Source organism: Carcharhinus amblyrhynchos, chromosome 10 (genome assembly GCF_965287045.1).
Source record: "Carcharhinus amblyrhynchos chromosome 10, sCarAmb.v2.hapA, whole genome shotgun sequence".
NCBI lineage: Eukaryota > Metazoa > Chordata > Chondrichthyes > Carcharhiniformes > Carcharhinidae > Carcharhinus > Carcharhinus amblyrhynchos.
The window spans coordinates 1,536,051-1,542,948 of NC_137333.1; positions in this window are offsets into that span (position 1 = coordinate 1,536,051).

A 6,898-nucleotide genomic window follows, 5' to 3' on the forward strand; every position below is an offset into this window, starting at 1 on the left:
TCTTTCCCTTTCTCAGCCTGGGAACTTTAAATCTCAGAACTGTCTTTCACACTGAGTTTTTTTTCCCCCCTGGAGATTTTCTTCCTCTAATGCTAGTGAGGTGAATCTTTCAGCCTCATTTTAATTCCTCATGAATTTGGTCTTTATTCAATCTGAGTGCAGGCTCTCACCCCGCATCCCAGAGCGGTGAAGCACTGTGCCTTGCTGCCTGTAGCTGCTCTCCCTCTCCCAGATCCTAGCAGACTAATTTGGTCCGTGAGGTTTTGGAAATATCTTAGATCCACCCCCACCCAGCCAATCTCCAGGGTAACATGGGCCTTGCTTACAAATAGAAATGTTTATTAGCCAACATTGAGAGGTCAACTCTTCTGTCTTGGATGCAAAACCATTGACAGTTTACAACCCAACATTGTCAATGTTCTGTGACAGTCTATTCACTGTCAGCACACAGGCTGCTGTCACTTCCTCCACCTTGCATCTTCTTGACAGGTAAAACAATCTGGACCCCCTTTCATCTTTGACAAACAAATCACCCAGGTTTGCTGTCAGCAGACCTCCGAACAGATCACATGACCCCCTTTATTTTGTTTTAGTTTTGAGATGCAGTCCCAAAACATAATAATCTCATAAACTTCATGATTATAACATGCCTGAACCATCTCCTACTGCTTCATCAATGACCTTCCCTCAAATATAAAATCAGAAGAGGGGATCTTTACTGATGATTACACAATATTCTGCACCATTTTGTGACTTCTCAGACACTGAAGCAGTTCATGCTCCAGGTTGCATGACCTGGACAATACCCAGTCTTGGACTGACCAATACCATGTAACATTGGTGCCACACAAGTGTCAGGCAATGACCGTCTCCAACAACAGAGGAACCAACCATTACCCCTTGACATAAAGACATTACCATCACTGAAGCCTCCACTATCAACTTCCTGGGAGGGTTTATCATTAACCAGAAGCTGAACTGGACTAGCTATGTAAATACTGTGGCTACAAGAGTAGGTCAGGAGCTAGGAATCCTATGGTGCGTAACTCACACCCTGAGTCCCAAAGCCTGTCCACTATCTGCAAAGCCCAAGTGTAATAGAATACTCTGCACTTGCCTGGATGAGTGCGGCTCCAACAGCACTCAAGAAGCTTGACACCATCCAGGACAAAGCAGCCCACTTCATTGTTACCTCTTCCACCACCTTCAACATTTACACCTTCCATCACAAGTGCACATGGAAAGCAGCATATGCCAGTTATAAAGCTCCTTCGACAGCACCTTCCATGACCTTGACCACCCAGAAAGACAAAGGCATCAGACACATGGCAACACCACCCAGCTGCAATTTCTCCTCCAAGCCATGCTGCTGCTGGGTCAAAACCTTGGCCAAAATTTTCCAGCCCTTCCTACCCAGTGAGATCTTCCAATCCCATTAATAGTGAGATGATGATACCAGAATAGGTGCTATTGTAGACAGTGAGGAAGATTATCAAAAATTGCAGCAGTGTCTTGATCAGCTGGGGAAGTGGGCTGAGAAATGACAAATGGAGTTCCATTCAGGTCGATGTGAGGTGTTGCATTTTGGAAAGTCAAATCATGGTAGGATTTTCACAGTGAATGGTAGGATCTTAGGGAGTATTGTGGAACAGAAGGACCTTGGAATTCAGATGCACAGTTCTCTAAAGCTGGAGTCACAGGTAGACAAGACAGTGAAGGAGGCTTTTGGCATTCTGGCCTTCATCAGTCAGGACACTGAGTATAGAGGATGGGAAGTTATGTTGCAGGACATTGTTGAGGGCACACCTGGAGTATTGTGTTCAGTTTTTGGTCACCTTGCTATAGGAAAGATGTTATTAAACTGGAAAGAATGCAGAAGAGATTTACAAGAATGTTGTCAGGACTCAAAAGGTTGATTTATTCACAGTAACTTCGTTGCAGTGTTAGTATAAGCCTACTTGTGACTAATAAAAAAAATCTTTAACTTTAACTTAGATTGGACAGGCTAGGACCTTTTTCTTTGGAGCATAGGAGACTGAGGGGTGACCTTATGGAGCTGTATATGACCATGAGAGGCGTGGATAGGATGAATGCACTCAGCCTTTTTCCCAGGGTTGGGGAATCAAGAACTAGAGGGCATAGGTTTAAGTTAAGAGGGGAAAGAATTAACTTGGGGGGGGGTTCTTTCGGGTCGGAAAGAATTAATGGGAATCTGACGAGCAGCTTTTTTTACTCAGAGGGTGGTACGTATGTGGAATGAGCTGCCAGAGGAAGTGGTTGAGGCAGGAATTTGGACAACATTTAAACAGCATTTGGACAGATACATGGATAGGAAAGGTTTAGAGGGATATGGGCCAAGTGTAGTTGGCATGGACCAGTTTGGGCCAAAGGGCCTGTCTCCCTGCCATAGAATCAATGATTCTGTGAAGTCTGGTTTTTTTCTCTCCAGGGTTGCACACAGGAAATTTGATCTTTAATTCCTGAAGATTCCAAAAAGTAGAAAAGACTGAGAGGTGACCTGATCGAGGTGTACAAGAGGGACATGGGCAGAGTGAATAAGGAGCAGCTGTTCCCCTTAGTTGAAGGGTCAGTCAGAACATAGAACATAGAACATTACAGCGCAGAACAGGCCCTTCGGCCCACGATGTTGCGCCGACCAGTTACAAAACAATGACCCACTAACCTAAACCAATCCCTTTTCGTCCATAAACCTATCCACGGATCTCTTAAACGCCCCCAAACTAGGCGCATTTACAACTGCAGCAGGCAGGGCGTTCCAATCCCTCACCACCCTCTGGGTAAAGAACCTACCCCTGACATCCGTCCTATAACTACCACCCCTTAATTTAAAGCCATGCCCCCTCGTGCTAGATTTCTCCATCAGAGGAAAAAGGCTATTACTATCCACCCTATCTAAACCTCTAATCATCTTATATGTTTCAATAAGATCCCCTCTTAGCCGCCTTCTTTCCAGCGAAAACAACCCCAAATCCCTCAGCCTCTCCTCATAGGACCTCCCCTCCATACCAGGCAACATCCTGGTAAACCTCCTCTGCACCCTCTCCAAAGCCTCCACATCCTTCCTGTAATGTGGGGACCAGAACTGCACACAGTACTCCAAGTGCGGCCGCACCAGAGTTGTGTACAGTTGCAACATGACGCTGCGACTCCTAAATTCAATCCCCCGCCAATAAACGCCAAGACACCGTATGCCTTCTTAACAACCTTATCTACTTGACTCCCAACTTTCAGGGATCTATGTACACATACACCTAGATCCCTCTGCTCATCCACACTATTCAAAGTCCTCCCGTTAGCCCTATACTCGACACATCTGTTATTCCTACCAAAGTGAATTACCTCACACTTCTCCGCATTAAACTCCATCCGCCACCTCTCGGCCCAGCTCTGCAACCTGTCTAAGTCTTCCTGCAAACTATGACACCCTTCATCACTATCTACCACACCTCCGACTTTGGTGTCATCAGCAAATTTACTAATCCACCCAACTATACCCTCATCCAGATCATTAATAAAAATTACAAACAGCAGTGGCCCCAAAACAGATCCCTGAGGCACACCACTCGTAACCGAACTCCATGATGAATATTTACCATCAACCACCACCCTCTGTCTCCTATCCGCTAGCCAATTCCTGATCCAATTCCCTAGATCACCCCCAATCCCATACATCTGCATTTTCTGCAGAAGCCTACCATGGTGAACCTTATCAAACGCCTTACTAAAATCCATATACACCACGTCCACTGCCTTACCCCCATCCACCTCTTTGGTCACTTTCTCAAAAAACTCAATAAGGTTAGTAAGGCACGACCTACCCGCCACAAAACCATGCTGACTATCTCCAATCAATTCATTACTCTCCAAATAACTATAAATCCTATCCCGAATAATTTTTTCTAAAACCTTGCCCACAACAGAAGTGAGACTCACCGGTCTATAATTCCCGGGGAAGTCTCTGTTCCCCTTCTTAAACAATGGGACAACATTCGCTAACCTCCAATCTTCCGGTACTATACCAGAGGCCAACGACGACCTGAAGATCAGAGCCAGAGGCTCAGCAATCACTTCTCTTGCCTCCCAGAGAATCCTGGGGTAAATCCCATCCGGACCAGGGGACTTATCTATTTTCAGACCCTCCAGAATATCTAGCACATCCTCCTTATCAACTGCAACACTGTCAATTCTACTCCCCTGCAACCCAGTGTCCTCCTCAGCTATATCCCTGTCCCCCTGCGTGAACACCGAAGAGAAATATTGGTTCAATGCCTCTCCAATCTCCTCCGGTTCCACACATAACTTCCCTCTGCTGTCTATAACTGGCCCTAATCTTGCCCTAACCAACCTTCTGTTCTTGACATACCTATAGAACGCCTCAGGATTCTCCTTAACCCTATCAGCCAAAGTCTTCTCATGTCCTCTTTTAGCCCTTCTTAGCTCACTCTTCAACTCCCTCCTAGCCAATCTAAAGTTTTCTAGTGCACTACCCGAGCCCTCACGTCTCATCCGAACATAAGCCTCCTTTTTCCTCTTAACCAACGAAAAAACTTTTTTGGTGCACCACGGTTCCCTAGCCCTACCAAGGGGACACGCGGTTCAAGGTGAGGGGCAGGGGGGATGTGAGGAAAAACATTTTTACCCAGAGGGTGGTGAGGGCGCTGCCTGGGAGGGTGATGGAGGTGGGTTGCCTCACATCCTTTAATAAATATCTGTTTGAGTACTTGGCACACCATAACATTCAGGGCTATGGGCCAAGTGATGGGAGATGGGGTCAAGTGAGGGCTCGAAGGGCCGAAGCCTCTTCTGCACTGTGTGATTCCGTGATTCTGTGCAAATCCTGGAGGGTTGGTAGTGTCTGGCACCCTTTGCCATCATTCCTGGAGGCAGATTTCCGCAGTGACAGAGAGCGGGACTCAGGTTGCAGCGCTCGGCCTGGGGCAGCAGGGGGCTCCCTCGAGTCTCCTGGCCGGCAGCGTCCAGGAAACCCCGGGCGGGGGACCCTGGGGGAGACCCGGCAGGAGGGGCTCGGGGGCAGGTTTGGGAGGGAGGGGATCGCTGGCAGTGCAGGCACCCTCCCTGGGGATTGCAATGCAGGGTGTGTGAGTGGGATACACCTGGAGCAGGTATCAGCGAGGAGGCTGAAATCCATCAGTAAGGCAGCAGCAATGTACAGACAGCAGTAAAATCCCTGCAGCTGCCTGGAAACCTCTCCCTCTCTCTCCCTCTCTGTCTCGCTGGTTGCCAGTCTGAGGGATTGCGGCAGAATGCTGTCTTTGCAGTGAAGCAGAGAGAGAGTGAATGAGGAAAGGGGGCGGGTGCAGTGCAGACACAGACAGGAATTCCTGCAAACACGTATCACTCCCAGCTTGGGAAAACCCCTCCATCCTTCTGCCCCGCTCCTGGGGAGGGAGATGCTGCAATGGGTCTGTGTCCCAGGATCCCTGTGTCCCTGTTTCACTATGTCCCTTGTTCCTGTATCCCTGTACCTCTGTGTCCCTGTCTCCCTTTCTCTCTCTCTGTCTCACTGTGCCCTTGTCTCACTGTCTCTCTGTCTCACTATGTCCTTGTCTCTGCGTCCCTGTTTCACTGTATCTCTGCCTCTCTGTCGCACTGTGTCCATGTGTCACTGTATCTCTGCCTCTCTGCCTCTCTATCTCGCTGTCTCTCGTCTCACTGTGTCCCTGTCTCTGTTTCGCTGCCTTACTGTTTCCCTATCGCACTGTGTCTCTGTCTCTCTATCTCACTGTCTCTCTATCTCACTGTGTCTTTATCTCTTTGTCTCCCTGTGTCTGTGTCCCTGCCTCACTGTGTCTTTGCCTCTCTGTATCTGTGTCTCTGTCTCTCTGCCTCAGTGTTCCTGCCTCTCTGCCTCACGGTGTCTCTGTCTCTCTGTGACCCTGTCTCTCTGTCTCTCTGACGATGTTGTGTGGATTCCCCGGCTTCCACATTCACGGCTGGGGAGAATCCGCCTGCCGCTGTCCGCGGTGCTGAAATCGGCTGGAAATGACCTCCAGACTCCTCCAAATACCCAGACCATCTCCAAACCCTCATCCTGCCCAACCCCCACCCAGTCCCCATCCCCCCACCCTCCCTCGCACCGCCAACCACCCCCCCCCTCCAAAAAACTGAGAGAAAGGCAGCTCCGCGGGGAGTTTTTGCTGAGGGCGTTTGTTCGAGTGTTTGGGGAAGTTGAGGGAGGGAAGGAGTGTGCAGAGCATTGGGAGGGTGCGGAGTGAGGGGCTGGAGAGACGGGGTGGGGAGGGGGTAGGAAGTGAGGGGATGGGGAGTGAGGGGTGGGGGTTGGGGAGGGGTGATGGGGAGTGAGAGAAGGGGAGGGGATGAGGAGTGAGAGGTGGGGAGGGGGATGTGGAATGAGAGTGCAATGTGAGGGGATGGGGAGAGGGGAGGAGAAAGGGGCTTGGGAATGAGGGGGTGGAAAGGTAGAGTGGGGAGTAAGGCGGGGTGGGGAGAGAGGTTGGGCAGAGCCAGTGGGGAGAGAGCATGGAAAGAGGGGGTGGGGAGAAGAGGTGGGAAGAGGGGGTGGGGAGTGAGGGGATGGGAAGAGAGGGTGGAGAGTGAGGATGTGGGAAGAGGGGGTGGGAAGAGGGGGTGGGGAGGAGGGGAGGGAAATGGGTTGGGGAGTGAGGGGTGAGGAGTGGGTGGAGTGAGGGGGTGAGAGGGTGGGGAGAGGGGGCGGCAAGTGAGGGGTGGGGGTGAGGTGTTGGGATGAGGGGCTGGGGAGAGAGGGTAGAGTGAGGGACTGAGGGGGTGGGGAGGGGGAGTGAGAGGGGTGGGCTGTGTTTGAGGGGGCTGCTGACCCTCAGCTCCTTCTCTCTGTCTCTGAGCCAATCTGACCCAACTCCCAGAGGAACAGGCT